This window comes from Colletes latitarsis, chromosome 6 (assembly GCF_051014445.1).
Source record: "Colletes latitarsis isolate SP2378_abdomen chromosome 6, iyColLati1, whole genome shotgun sequence".
NCBI classification, from domain to species: Eukaryota; Metazoa; Arthropoda; class Insecta; order Hymenoptera; family Colletidae; genus Colletes; species Colletes latitarsis.
Window position 1 is genome coordinate 23,430,037 of NC_135139.1, and position 15,310 is coordinate 23,445,346.

At 39.3% G+C, this 15,310-nt stretch overlaps 1 protein-coding gene across 1 annotated transcript in view; it reads right to left on the bottom strand.

The window, feature by feature from the left end:
* Positions 1 to 15,170, bottom strand: part of Ae2 (anion exchange protein Ae2) — a 56,891-nt gene extending 41,721 nt beyond the window's left edge. The window contains exon 1 of the mRNA XM_076767030.1: positions 14,852 to 15,170. The gene's annotated coding sequence lies outside the window, so the exon portion shown is untranslated. The remainder of the gene's footprint in view (positions 1 to 14,851) is intronic.
* Positions 15,171 to 15,310: the final 140 nt, after the last annotated feature.

Genomic DNA, 15,310 nt, shown 5'->3' on the forward strand with positions numbered 1-15,310 from the left:
GCGTGCATCGTTGCACACGAAAAAGATGGTAGTATCGTAAGAAAATAGTCCTCGTTAAGCCACTCGACCTTTCCCTCTATTTTCATTTAGAAATGAATTATAGTCTGACCCAGTTTCGAGAATCCTTCTGTATAATAAAGGTCAAAGAGTCCATTATTAAAAAGTTACAACAGAAACATGAATCATGCAATGGCACGGGACAATAATTTCCCTCAATTTTCTGCGTTCCAAACTAATGGATTTCGTGTTCACTGGCTGTTTACCTGACGATATCTAAACGTAGAATTTATTCTTCCGGGTTTAATTCTGCGATCAGTGTCTATTTCTATTAAAATTATATGCAATGCACGCTTCGATGACTCAGGTGATCCGGAAAATAGGTAGATAACGGAAGCGAAATATTATTTGAAATAGTGAACCGTGCAGGAATCGAATATTCAATGGGAACGGAAACGTTTGAATTCTAGGACGACGTGCACACGGAGACGTCACTAAAAGCTCGATCCTGTTGGACGTTCCAGGTAAACGGTAGAAAACGAGGCGCTTTTGTATCTTCGAGAACGGCCTTGGCGGCATCTATACACCTCGGTATCACGATATCGCATGTGTGCAGGTGTGCCGACACTCCGAAGGGATCCAACGGCACATATTATTACGTTTACGGTTTTATTCGATTCACCGTGTTTTCCAGGTCACCCAACAACGACATAATACACTTTCGTCGGTTGGAACCGAATAAATTCTGCGATAAAAATTTAATTCGTAGAACAACACGTTCGTATCTGCACGCATCTAACCTTGCGCTCTCTTTTTCTATTACTTCCAATTTTAGCTATTCCCCCGAAGCGTGCTTCGACCTATATATTCTACTCGTGCGTTAAACGCAACGTATTCTAGTTCTCGACGTTTGTTCAAGAGTCTCGACGAACGAGCGCGTACAATTTCATGCTTCTTTCTCGTTCCCAGTGGCCCAGCCGTGATTTCAACTCTGGAAAAACGTCGCGTTTCGAAACCGAAGGAAATAATTTCCATTAAAATACAGGGTATTCGGCCACCGATGGGAAAAATTTTAATGCGGGATTCCAGAGGCTAAAATACGACGAAAATCAAGAATACCAATTTCTTGATGGAGGCTTCGTTAAAAAGTTATTAACAATTAAATTCAAAAATTTAAAATCGTTTTGGAAAAATTATTTTCGGTTGCGGGGGTCAATTACAATCATTTTTGGTGAACAGACATACCCTCGAAATCCTACTCAGTTTCGAGAAAAAAAATCGAGTAGGTGGTCAAAATTTTGGGTAAAAAAAAAGAATTTCGAATCGTTTTGGAAAAATTATTTTCGGTTGCAGGGGTCAATTACAATCATTTTTGGTGAAGAGACATACCCCCGAAATCCTCCGCATTTTCGAGAAAAAAATTTAGTACGCTCGGAAATTTAAACGTTAATAACTTTTTAACGATGCTTGCATCAACAAATTGGTATTCTTGATTTTCGTTTTATTTTGGCCTCTAGAATCCCCTATTAAAATTTTTCCCATGGGTAGGAAACCAAAGTAGGGGATTCTTAAATTAATTTAGCGCTGTTTTTTCCATCATCTAAGTTGAATTTGCCACGAAGTTATGTCGAAGGTGTTCAGAGTTCTATAAAAGAAATTTTGGAAAAAAAAATGCAAATATATACCAGAAATCTAAGACAACGTAAACTGGTATTAGCTACCTGGGTCAGGGCTAATTGGTTAATCGGTCATGCCACCATCCCGACAATGCTAAGGTTGTCATCGATCGAACGTTGTGCAAATACCTTTATCTCCATCTGTCACTGTTCCGACGGTTTCCGAATCCTGTCCGCCATCGTTGAAAACGGTCGCTGTTTCATTTCAAATCCAGCGCACGCTTCTCGGAACAGATTTTTCCCGCGGTACCGAGGGCCGTTCTTGGCGATCGAGTGTTTTTCTTGATCTTCGTACATTCTGGATTCAACGCAAACAATCGGGTCTATTTTAGGCTGAATGGAGAGTTTCGCTCTCGAGGGTCGCTGCCAATTTCTAGTAGACATACCACTGTGAGAGGGGCGGTGGAATTCGAATCGCTTCGAATCTATAAAACGACGGAAATATCGAATTACTTCGAATCTGATTCGAAGCTTGAGAAATCTTGGAGATCTTTAAATTTTACAATTCTTGACAATTTCGATAAACGATAAGATTAACAAATAAGTATTCAAAGTCTTAAAATCTGGACTCTGGTATGGAGATTTTATTCTCAAGCGGACACCATGCGTATCATATTTTTATCATTATTTTCGTTTTGCACGGCACACGAGTTTGCTCGCATGCCCAATCTGCAGAAACGGTATCTTGAAAATTTGCCGACTCGCGAAAACACTAACCGTTCCGCCAAAACAAATGCAACGTAAAGATTTTGTAAAACAACCGCAAAGAACGTTTATCGAGCGATATCTTTGCAAGATATTTCATCGCTCAAACGCCGGAGAATTCTTTGTTAGAGGGAGGACGAATAGGAACACCGGTCGAGCAATAAATCTCCATTTTCAATAATGACTCATTGGTACTAGTTTGCTAGGCAGACTGTCACGATCGAGCAAGGGAAATTTATTTACATTTTCGCGTGTGCCCCGGCCATTGGCGACACCCGAAGAGTCCGGCGACCTCGGGTCGCCTAATAAATCACTCGTCCGTACTGAAAAGTTACGATCGCGATAAACGAACGCTGCTCTCGCATGCAACCGGGAAGCTCCGGTGTTTCCATACATGCAGAACAGAGCTTTGGAACAAGGTTAATATCCTTAAACCCAAGTAATGACATGCCATAAAATTTTCGCAACGGCAAGTTTCAAGTAATTTTTCACTCGTACAACAATACGCTGCAATTCGTACGACGAACATTTTTACGATACATTCGAATCTGGACTATCTTTAATTTATCCAATTGTACATTGTACTTTCATTTTAACACGCTGCGAGGGATATTCTTATTTATTATAAATAATAATACAATTGGGTATGTTCGTTTATACTTGCAGAAGATACGCAGGAAAAATTTTAATGGGGGATTCTAGAGGCCAAAATATGACGAAAATCAGGAATATCAATTTCTTGATGGAGGCTTCGTTAAAAAGTTATTAACGTTTAAAGTTCCGATCGTACTGAATTTTTTTCTCGAAAATGCGCGAGATTTCGGGGATATGTCTATTCACCAAAAATGATTGTAATTGACCCCTACAGCTAACAATATTTTTTTCAGAACGATTTGAAATATTTTAATTTCGTCGAAAAATTTCACACCTTCTCGAATTTTTTTCTCGAAAGTGCGTAGGATTTCGGGGGTATGTGTAATGACCAAAAATGATTGCAATTAACCCCCGCAACCGAAAATAATTTTTTTACAACGATTTGAAAAATTTTTTTTTCATCGTAAAATTTCAATACCTACCCGATTTTTTTTCTCGAAAGTGGATAGGATTTCGATGGTATGACTCATGACCAAAAATGATTGTAATTGACCCCTCCAACTAAAAATAATTTTTCCAGAACGATTTGAAATTTTCGAATTTAATTGTTAATAACTTTTTAACGAGGCCTCAGTCAAGAAATTGGTATTCTTGATTTTTGTCTTATTTTGGCCTCTAGAATCTCCCATTAAAATTTTTCCCACGGGTGCCCGAACACACTGTATATCGATCTTGGAAGGTGGTTTCGTGACACGAGCAAATCCACCCCAAGCATACGGATCGTAATTTTCCTAAAAATACACTGGTGCGCAGACATGCGTGTCTACTACGGTAAACCCGTTTACAATACGCCTCGGCGCGCGTATACTCTGCATCTGAACAAACTTCGTCCACGTGGAAGCCTCGACGATTTCCTGGGGTTTTCGTCACTGGACAGAAGCAACGGAATCGACGATTACCGGGCACCCGGTATGTAAATCCCTCCGTACGACGCGAGCATCGCACGGCTGGATTACAGTCGCTCGAGCCGAAAAAGGTTTCGATCGATATGCTCTAGCAAACCGGTGGTTTCCTCTAATTTCTGTCACTATGACAACAAACGACGTAATCGTCGACTATTTCAACGGATTACGTATCCGCATCTAACATCGTATTTTTATCGCTGAGCAACAAAATACTATTGTGCAAAGTAATCGTAATACATATCTAAAGTTTATAATGGACATTACAATTTGAACGAATTGACTATCTCCGATATGTATCGATTAAATGTTCGGGCCTGTGTGAATTAAGCATTGCGAACAGCAATACGACCCGTCTACTCGATAGGTTATAATAATAACGATTGATCGATCGAAGATTCGAATTGCGAATGTACGGCGTTGGTAACACGCTCGACTGGTTATACATAGGGTTATTCGCAGAACAATGGGCCGAAATTAAAAAACCCATTCCATCGATTGTAGTAATAATAACAATAGGAGGAAGAATAGATCTTGATACGCAGTAGGAACAGAAATGGCAATAAAACCTACCAAAATTTAAACTTTAACATTTAAAAATATTGATGATATTTTATTCGATATCGATAATTTCATACAAGTATGCAAATAAATTTTGCCTGATATTTATGTTCCTTTCTTTCGTTGTGTTTGTTGTCGCGGGGAAACAAGGTCTTCGAGTACACACTTTTCGGTACGTATATAAACGCCAACGAAATATTGCAACACGATTCTTCGATGTGAGAGAACTCATCTGTTACGCAAGGACAACCGTCGCGATTCGATAATCGGTGAGAGACGAACGAATCGATTCGACTTGGCCGAAGGCAGCTTACCTGGTCAAGGAATATTGCCGCGGGCCGTCTCGGATGTACGTACAGGCCGAGTACTCGGAATAAAAGCTGCTTCGGACACGTCCAGTAATTTTCTCGAGTAGTTACTTACCACTAAACGATTTAAAGTTTGAAGCGTCCGGATTAGCACAGTCGAGCATTCGAGATCGAGAGAGTCGGACAAACAACGCCATCGCGCGACACTGATCAGTGTTACAAAAAATTTCAGATTTTAATAGAGGAAATAGGAACAGAAACGAACGAAGCGCGTACGGGTCAGGAAATGGACAAGTATAAGAAATTCGTTGCGAGTTTCGGATGGACTTTTCTAAGAGCTAAAATTAGAAGATCATTCTACTACGCTGACTTCATCTTAGGATAAAATGTTACTGTCTACGGGCCCCGGCGAGTCTCCGAGGTTCCTCAGACTACATACCTGGGGAGACATTCGTCACCCGGTGCGTTTCTTTCCTGTTTCTCTCTGGTTCTGCTTACAGACCTGCACAGGACGAACTATACCGTATAGTAGCTAGGCTATCGAGTCTAGCGGTAGAGACAATCGCCTCGCGGACCACCTGCAGAGTTTACTACACGACCGACTGACACGAAAGACAACGACGAAACGTGCGACTGAATCGTAACCAACGATACGACCCTTCCTCCCCTCTACCGATATTACACTAGACACACAGGCACTTCTACTTCGCCGGTGAATCGACTACCTGTGACTAGCTTGCCGATTACCACCTCGTGCACCCATCGAACATTCTATAGCTTGCACCTCCAAGCTTATAACGCAGACTGCCCTTCAGTGACGCTCATCTTCGCTCCTCAGTGGTCCGTAACCCTCGAATGGTACCGATACTACAGGTAACCCTCCTATAACACGGTAGATAGGTTCCTAGAAAATGCCGTGTTGTGTGAAACCGTGTTATATGAGACCCAGAGTACAAAAAGTTACGTTCCGAAAATTGATTAAAAACAAATATTTTAGTAGATGCCAAAATAAGACGAAAATGAAGAATATCAATTTGTTGATGGAGGCTTCGTTAAAAAGTTATTAACGTTTAAAATTCCGCCCGTTCTGAATTTTTTTCTCGAAAACGCGCAGGATTTCGAGGGTATGTCTATTCACCAAAAATGATTATAATTGATCCCCGCATACAAATATAATTTTTTCAGAACGATTTGAAATTTTTTAATTTTGTCGAAAAATTTGTCCACCTACTCGAATTTTTTTCTCGAAAGTAGGTAGGATTTCAAGGGTATGTCTAATGACCAAAAATGATTGTAATTGACCCCTGCAACCGAAAATAATTTTTCCCGAACGATTTGAAATTGTTTAATTTTGTCGAAAAATTTGTCCACATACTCGAATTTTTTTCTCGAAAGTGCGTAGGAATTCGAGGGTGTGTCTATTCACCAAAAATGATTGTAATTGACCCCCGCATCCAAATATAATTTTTTCATAACGATTTGAAATTTTTTAATTTTGTCGAAAAATTTGTCCACCTACTCGAATTTTTTTCTCGAAAGTGGGTAGGATTTCAAGGGTATGTCTATTCACCAAAAATGATTGTAATTGACCCCCGCATCCAAATATAATTTTTTCAGAACGATTTGAAATTTTTTATTTTTGTCGAAAAATTTGTCCACCTTCTCGAATTTTTTTCTCGAAAATGCGTAGGAATTCGAGGGTGTGTCTATTCACCAAAAATGATTCTAATTGGCCCCCGCATCCAAATATAATTTTTCCAAAACGATTTGAAATTTTTTAATTTTGTCGAAAAATTTGTCCACCTACTCGAATTTTTTTCTCGAAAGTGGGTAGGATTTCAAGGGTATGTCTATTCACCAAAAATGATTGTAATTGACCCCCACATCCAAATATAATTTTTCCAAAACGATTTGAAATTTTGTTTTCCGTCGAAAAATTTGTCCACCTACTCGAATTTTTTTCTCGAAAGTGGGTAGGATTTCAAGGGTATGTCTAATGACCAAAAATGATTGTAATTGGCCACCGCATCCAAATATAATTTTTTCAGAACGATTTGAAATTTTTGAATTTAATTGTTAATAACTTTTTAACGAAGCCTCAGTCAAGAAATGTATATTCTTGATTTTCGTCTTATTTTGGCCTCCAGAATCTCACATTAAAATTTTTCCCATGGGTGACATAACACCCTGTATATTTTCATGTAAAACCACGCGTAATTTAGTTTTTAAATATGTTAAGCTAAAATCATGTCATCCAGTGCTGTAGAAGTACAGTGTTGTACAAAGGTTTTCGCAATTTATGAATTGTGTTATAGCGAAACCGTGTTATAGGAGGGCTTCCTGTATTTCAATTATTTCGTTTATGGTTGTCAGATGCTAGTCGTTGCTTCAACATAACCTACAATTTTTAGAAATGCGCGGGAATCGATCGGTAACTATCAAAGATGCGTTTCATTTTTATACTTCAGCTCGAAACAGTTCGTTCCAACGATACGAGATTAACTTTATTAAAAAATAATTGGATCAACAAAGTCACCGATGTTATTCCGGAAGCTTGCGCTTTTTAGCGTGTGCTCTATAGATCCGGTGATCGTCTCAAGGGTAACTTTACGCTCGCGAAAAAGTAAAAGGCAATCCGGTGTGCCTATTCAGAGGTCGTTCTTTGAAAATTGTCTTCGAAACGGGAACGCAGTTCCATCGAGATGGCCGTCTTCAAGGCTTAAGAAAGGTAAACGACAGTCTGATGCACGGGCAACAGTATTTCTCAGCGTCTTTGACATCGTTACGTTTTAACCTTCGCGACGAACCAATATTAGCGGAGGCAAGAGTTCTTGTTTGATCTCTTACAGAAATACTTATCAGGAAAGTCAGTCGTTGATTAATTATTTTACCCAATACATCGATCGATAAAATAATAAAAACGAAAATTCAACGTAGATATTAAAATTACCGAAAGATAAACTCCGTTTCAATCTGCAAACCATATCTTTACGAGCACATCTTGGAAGAAAATTACGTTTCTAGCGTTTAATTAAAATATTACAAAATATTAAAAAAAGACACTTTTGTTCAATTGCGAATACTTAATAGATCGAAAAGTAGAAATCTGGTACGCGAGGTTTTCGCGAAACAAGCATCGTATTACGATGGAAATCGCAGTCGAATAGCTTGGATTCGAAACGTTCGTGCGAGCTTGAACTTCAGAACAGAACGTTGAACGACATTGAATTGCTCTACCGGAAAAATGATAATCAGTGGCGTATAAATAGCAAAAGAGTCGGCGTCGGGTCGGTCAGTACACCGAACGTGAGATTATCGTGAGCGTACAAGCGTGAAAACGTTTTTCTCTCCACTATGGGATTTACACCTACCAAGCGTATCAAATTTTTACCAATCCATGAATCGAGATCGATGGAAATCCGCTGAGAAAATCTGAAATAAATTAAGAAAATTTAATTGAGATTCTGTACGATTTTATCGGTCTTTTTACGTATTGTTTCTACGTGATCGTATGTACAACGCAGTATCAATGTGTATACATCATAAGTCACGCAACTGAAACGAATCGTATCTCTTTTCGGGTCGCAGAGTTGGTTTAGAAATTCAACTTCTTACGTCTGCAAATTTTGTTTGTGAACGACACACATTCGCCTATTTTCCCCGAGAAAAAGTGTTTGATTTTGAGATGATACGCAGAACGATGAGAATCGCAATGAATACTTCTTTTCCACCCTACACATTGTACGTCGCGATAGTAGCGTGCACAATATCTTTGGTGCAATAAATCTGTCGCTATCAAATTTATATGCACACTCATTAAACGCATGAACGATCCTACTCTACAGCACGATAAATCAAGCATACATAGTAAAATGTCGATTATCCGTTGCAACAGGGTGACAAATCGTTCTCGATAACTCACTTTTCTTGCGATCAACAAAGAGGAGTAACGTTTCTTAACCGAACTTTGTACCAAGCAAGCGTCTATATCATTTGCTCGCGCCAATCCCGCAGCATTTTATCCGAAAGCAGAGTCAGGCAAAATACAATCTGATTACCGAACGAAGGTATTAATGGAACAATCTCGAAGAAAATCCTAGCGGAGAATCGATACGCAAATCCCCAAACGATAAAACGATTCATCGAAGCTGGTTGTCGCGTGCTAGTCGACTCGATTAAGCTCATTGAAAACGAGACCGCAACTCCGCGACTGGAGCCAGCCAACACGCAACACATAAAACTCGAATCAAACGAATTAGTCGATAATCGTTCTGGTCGTATCCTAACAAACTGACGAGCGACTATTTCATCTATCAAACCAACCGCAACGACACAAATCACAGACGGCATATCGAATGACTTCACAATCAAAATACAGTTAGCCTTGGAAATTGGTCGGTTGCTGTCCCCCCTAGCAGTACATGTATACTTGACACTGGCTCGCCCCGGCGCGGAGCCCAACTATGTTTGTGTTTGAGAATCTTCTGCGAGACAGCGAGGAGTCGTGTTACGTTTCGCACTCTCTCGAAAAAAGCGAGACAGATTTCCTGGAAGATTAATCTCCCTTCAGCTTCAGTCACTTTCGGGCTCGAACGTCTGCTAAGGCTTAAGCTGCGTGCAGACGAGTGACTTTTCCCGTTGTTTTAATGGCAAAACAGAAACGCAACGATCATTAGGTGTACGGCTACCCCTGGGAAAAATTTTAATGGGAGATTCTAGAGGCCAAAATAAGACGAAAATTAAGAATACCAATTTGTTGATGGAGGCTTCGTTAAAATTTTATTAACGTTTAAAGTTCCGACCGTACTGAATTTTTTTCTCGAAACTGGGTAGGATTTCGGGGGTATGTCTAATGACCAAAAATGATTGTAATTGACCCCTACAGCTAACAATATTTTTTTCAGAACGATTTGAAATATTTTAATTTCGTCGAAAAATTTCACACCTTGAATTTTTTTCTCAAAAGTGGGTAGGATTTCGAGGGTATGTCTAATGATCAAAAATGATTGTAATTGACCCCCGCAACCGAATATAATTTTTCCAAAACGATATGAAATTTTTTTTTCCGTCGATAAATTTCACACCTTCTTGAATTTTTTTCTCGAAAGTAGGTAGGATTTCGAGGGTATGTCTAATGACCAAAAATGATTGTAATTGACCCCCGCAACCGAATATAATTTTTCCAAACGATTTGAAATTTTTTTTTCCGTCGAAAAATTTCATACCTTTTCGAATTTTTTTCTCGAAAATGGGTAGGATTTCGGGGATATGTGTAATGACCAAAAATGATTGTAATTGACCCCTACAGCTAACAATATTTTTTTCAGAACGATTTGAAATATTTTAATTTCCTCGAAAAATTTCACACCTTCTTGAATTTTTTTCTCGAAAGTGGGTAGGAATTCGAGGGTATGTCTAATGACCAAAAATGATTGTAATTGACCCCCGCAACCGAATATAATTTTTCCAAAACGATTTGAAATTTTTTTTTCCGTCGAAAAATTTCATACCTTTTCGAATTTTTTTCTCGAAAATGGGTAGGATTTCGGGGGTATGTGTAATGACCAAAAATGATTGTAATTGACCCCTACAGCTAACAATATTTTTTTCAGAACGATTTGAAATATTTTAATTTCGTCGAAAAATTTCACACCTTCTCGAATTTTTTTCTCGAAAGTGGGTAGGAATTCGAGGGTATGTCTAATGACCAAAAATGATTGTAATTGACCCCCGCGACCGAATATAATTTTTCCAAAACGATTTGAAATTTTTTTTTCCGTCGAAAAACTTCATACCTTTTCGAATTTTTGTCTCGAAAATGGGTAGGATTTCTGGGGTATGTGTAATGACCAAAAATGACTGTAATTGACCCCTACAGCTAACAATATTTTTTTCAGAACGATTTGAAATATTTTAATTTCGTCGAAAAATTTCACACCTTCTTGAATTTTTTTCTCGAAAGTGGGTAGGATTTCGGGGGTATGTCTAATGACCAAAAATGATTGTAATTGACCCCCGCAACCGAAAATAATTTTTCCAGAACGATTTGAAATTTTTGAATTTAATTGTTAATAACTTTTTATCGAAGCCTCCATCAACAAATTGGTATTCTTGATTTTCGACTTGTTTTGGCCTCTAGAATCCCCCATTAAAATTTTTCCCATGGGTGGCTGAATACCCTGTATACTCTTTTTTATTCTTCTTAGATTTTCTCGAACTTTTAAATACTGTTCGTAAGATTCTCCACTTTGTCCGGATTCCAAGTCATTGACAAAGCTGTGCGTAAATGTATGCGATTCACGGTTTGAATTGTTGATGCTTTTTGAACGTGGCACCTAGCACTTGACTCTCTATTATGATTTTGGCCCGGATCCCTGGCTCTTTGACATACATGTGGTCATATTTATTTCTTTGAATTTCGAGGAAGCAAATTGCTCAAAATGTGCCGATAACGTAAATAGATATTCGCGTAAACGGGATACTGTTCAAGTGCATTTAAGTTTTAATCGGTATTGCATTTTGGAAATCAGTATCTGTCTTATAGTTCCAGTAATTAATTGACGAATATGTCGGGATCGCTTAATAATTCATAGCCGAATCGAAGTCTTATTTAAATCAATTGTAGAAGACATTACACAGACCGAAATTTAGTTTTCATTTGGTTAATAATTAACAGCTGCCACGAGGCGTTTACGTTCAACCAGGATATTAAAAGTCTCGTAATCTTCTCGCGTACGTAATCAACCATAATGTTCGTCAATGAATTCCAAGCATTGCAGAGCAAGATAATTAAGGCTTTAGCGACCAATCCTGACGTCCGGTCGTTAACGACGTCCAGCCGTGACGACGCGTATTTTTTCGTTCGAAAAATAATTATCACAAAGTGTCTGCACAGTTCAGAAAAATACAGAGTTGGTTATGTTGGGGACGGAATTAGAGTCAATCAGCGACGATAACGATCTTGTTTGAAAAAATGGGGATAAAGAGGATTTTTTCGACAAAAAAATTCGAAAAGGTGTGAAATTTTTCGACGGAAAAAAAAAAATTTCAAATCGTTTTAGAAAAATTATTTTCGGTTGCGGGGGTCAATTACAATTATTTTTCGTGAATAGACATACCCCCGAAATCCTGCGCATTTTCGAGAAAAAAATTCAGTACGCGTGAAACTTTAAATGTTTCTTCATCTACTGCAGTGAGAAGTTAATTGTTTATTCGACATCTTCTAAAATTTATGTAATTTAATATACGCCCTTTTTGAAGAAACTATTCAATCTTCGGGGGTAGATGAGCGTAATTTTACATAAAAGACGACGTGGTTAAAGGTTTCGCGATTAAATTAGCCGTGAAAACATTCCGTGTGGAGTCTGTGTGGCGCGTGTGAACTTTTGTTTACACCCACGCGACGGAAGTACCTCTCAGCCGGTGACTTCTCGGCTTTTTGCACAAATAAACAATAAAGTAGCCGAGACTGGTTTGCTTTGAGCTCGTCGACAATTTTCAGACTTCGATTGCGCAGAAAATTTTGAACGCTATTGACGTCGAAAATCGGATCGTTTTGCAGATGGTGCGTTTACGCCAACGATTATTTTTTTCTCTCAAGGCCTCGAGAGCCACGTGGCCAATTTCAATCGGCGAATCTCCGATTTAAATCCACCGTAACGCGCGTTCGGAGAATATCTAATGATTTGTCGCGCTTAATTCAACGCACGCGTCGAATATACGCTATACATAAGGATGACATTTAGGGTAAACGACCCATTTACTGCCACCTATCCAGCTACTGTTAACCTAAACTTTTTTACGTAAAATATCGAGTAAATCTTACAAAGTTGTACGCGTAAAAAACTTGTTGTACTTTGTATTTGAATAATCCACGTTTAACCACAGATCGAAGAGACTTGAAAATGAGATATACACCTAACAAAACTTGGTTCCGCGATAACAATATGTTCCATTGTTTCGCGTATCTGCACAAGCATCTCGTTTACCATAATCGCTACCATACAAGTTTAACTTACCATGGCGCTGACACTTAATCATTCACGACTGTCCACGTGTAAAACGTGTACATGCATTCAAAAGTAATCGACAGAATAATAAAACTCGAAGAATACAAAATGCTTGTCTCGATAAACTGCACGAAAATAGATAAGCCGTGGTATCATTCCACACATGCGAATATTCACGAAATCGTGGCCAAAATCAATATTGCCGCGTTTCCCTTTCACAAAATTGATTTCGTACTAGTATTAATAATAATATACAGAAACAAATATTGTATGAATAGAATAAGTGACGGACTTTAAAAATAAAGCAACAAAAAGTTTATTACAGTATTGCATATACAGGGTGTTCGGTCACCCATGGAAAAAATTTTAATGGGGGATTCTAGAGGTCAAAATAAGACGAAAATCAAGAATACCAATTTGTTGATGGAGGCTTCGTTAAAAAGTTATTAACAATTAAATTCAAAAATTTCAAATCGTTCTGGAAAAATTATTTTCGGTTGCAGGAGTCGATTACAATCATTTTTGGTCATTAGACATACCCCCGAAATCCTACCCACTTTCGAGAAAAAAATTCAAGAAGTGAAATTTTTCGACGGAAAAAAAAAATTTTCAAATCGTTCTGGAAAAAATATTGTCAGCTGTGGGGGCCAATTACGATCATTTTTGGTGAATAGACATACCCCCGAAATCCTACCCACTTTCGAGAGAAAAATTCGAGGTGTGAAATTTTTCGACGGAAAAAAAAAATTTCAAATCGTTCTGAAAAAAATATTGTTAGCTGTGGGGGTCAATTACGATCATTTTTGGTGAATAGACATACCCCCGAAATCCTACCCATTTTCGAGAAAAAAATTCGAGATGTGAAATTTTTCGACGGAAAAAAAAAATTTCAAATCGTTTTGGAAAAAATATTGTTAGCTGTGGGGGTCAATTGCGATCATTTTTGGTGAATAGACATACCCCCGAAATCCTACCCAGTTCCTAGAAAAAAATTCAGTACGGTTGGAAATTTAAATGTTAACAACTTTTTAACGAAGCCTCCATCAACAAATTAGTATTCTTGATTTTCGACTTATTTTGGCTTCTAGAATCTCCCATTAAAATTTTTCCCAGGGGTGGCGTAATACCCTGTATACCCACGTGATACTAATCAAATTTACTTATTTCAAGTGAATTTCGGATCTTGTTTCATACGGAAACGAGCAATATGAATAACGAGTATTCTATCTGCATTGCTAATGCGTATAGAGTGTGTGCGTGGCATTTAGGTAGACGTCGGCGCATGTCACGTTTCAAAGTTTGAAGAGTAAGCAACCGGCGCGGTAATGTTTTTCGACGTGGTCATTTTCAAAGAATACATTTCGTAACGTGAACATGAAACCCGGCAACAGCCGCTCTCTCTTTTTCGCAAAAAACAACAACCGAGCACGTACGAGATATTCGTACCATCAACGTACGGATGGGGGAACGAAGCAAACGTACTTTTGACGTTTCAAGGCGTGAATACGTTACAGTCGAGCACAATCGGTATGCTTTTAAGCTACGCAGAGCTGAACTCGACATCTGCTTCAAATTGTTTCGGGCAGCAAACGGTTAACCGTTTACAAAATTATCGCTGTGTGCCCTTCGCCAGGAAAATATGTCGAACCACGAAAAACTGATAAACATTTCGGTATTTCGGTATAGCAAACTTCAACAGAAATTAGCTAGTAATATACACTGTAAAGCTGGTTACCTAACTTTTTAAGTAACGCTTCGAAAAATCTACCAATAGGCGTACGTTAAACGAATATTTCTCGATCGCGACAAAGATACCGGCCCAGAACGCCACGCATCGGTGACAACTAAAATGGCCACGCGGTTAGTCACCGGCATCTAATCGCGTGTAACGAAATCGCCGATCTTACCACCGCGAAAGTAAATTAAGCAGCGCGTTCGATGCGGGCACGGCACACGGTCGAATCTTCTAGACGCGAAAGTGCAACGTCCGTTGGACGATCGATCGTAGGGGGGCAAAAGAAATCGAAATGTTTACGTACCCTTGTGTGAAATCGGTGCGAGTTGAGCCGTTCCTGAAGGTAGCGTGGCCGGCCGGCCTCGATCAACAGAAGAGACGCGGCGTTTTCGAGGTTTTTTCGGTAATTTGTTCGCTCGTTCTAGCCGCTCGAACGAACGATCATTGTCTCGGAGCGACACCGCCGTTGCCAGGAGGGCCAAGCACAATCAGTAAACGCGCGACGAGCGTTTCTTTCTTTGTCTACCGGGAACGCACGAGTACCGTGTTCACGAATGCACTGTCACTGACAGACTGTTCGAAACCGCTCGGTTCGTGCGTCTCTGGACGCCGTTTACCACGCTTCCCTGGGGAAACGCCGCTCGGTCTTTCTTTAACGCGGCGAGACCGATGGACGCGGCGGACGAAGAACGCGAGGCAAAGAGGGAGGGGGGACCAGAGACAGACAGAGAGGGAGGGAAACAAGCAAAAAGGAAGGAACGAA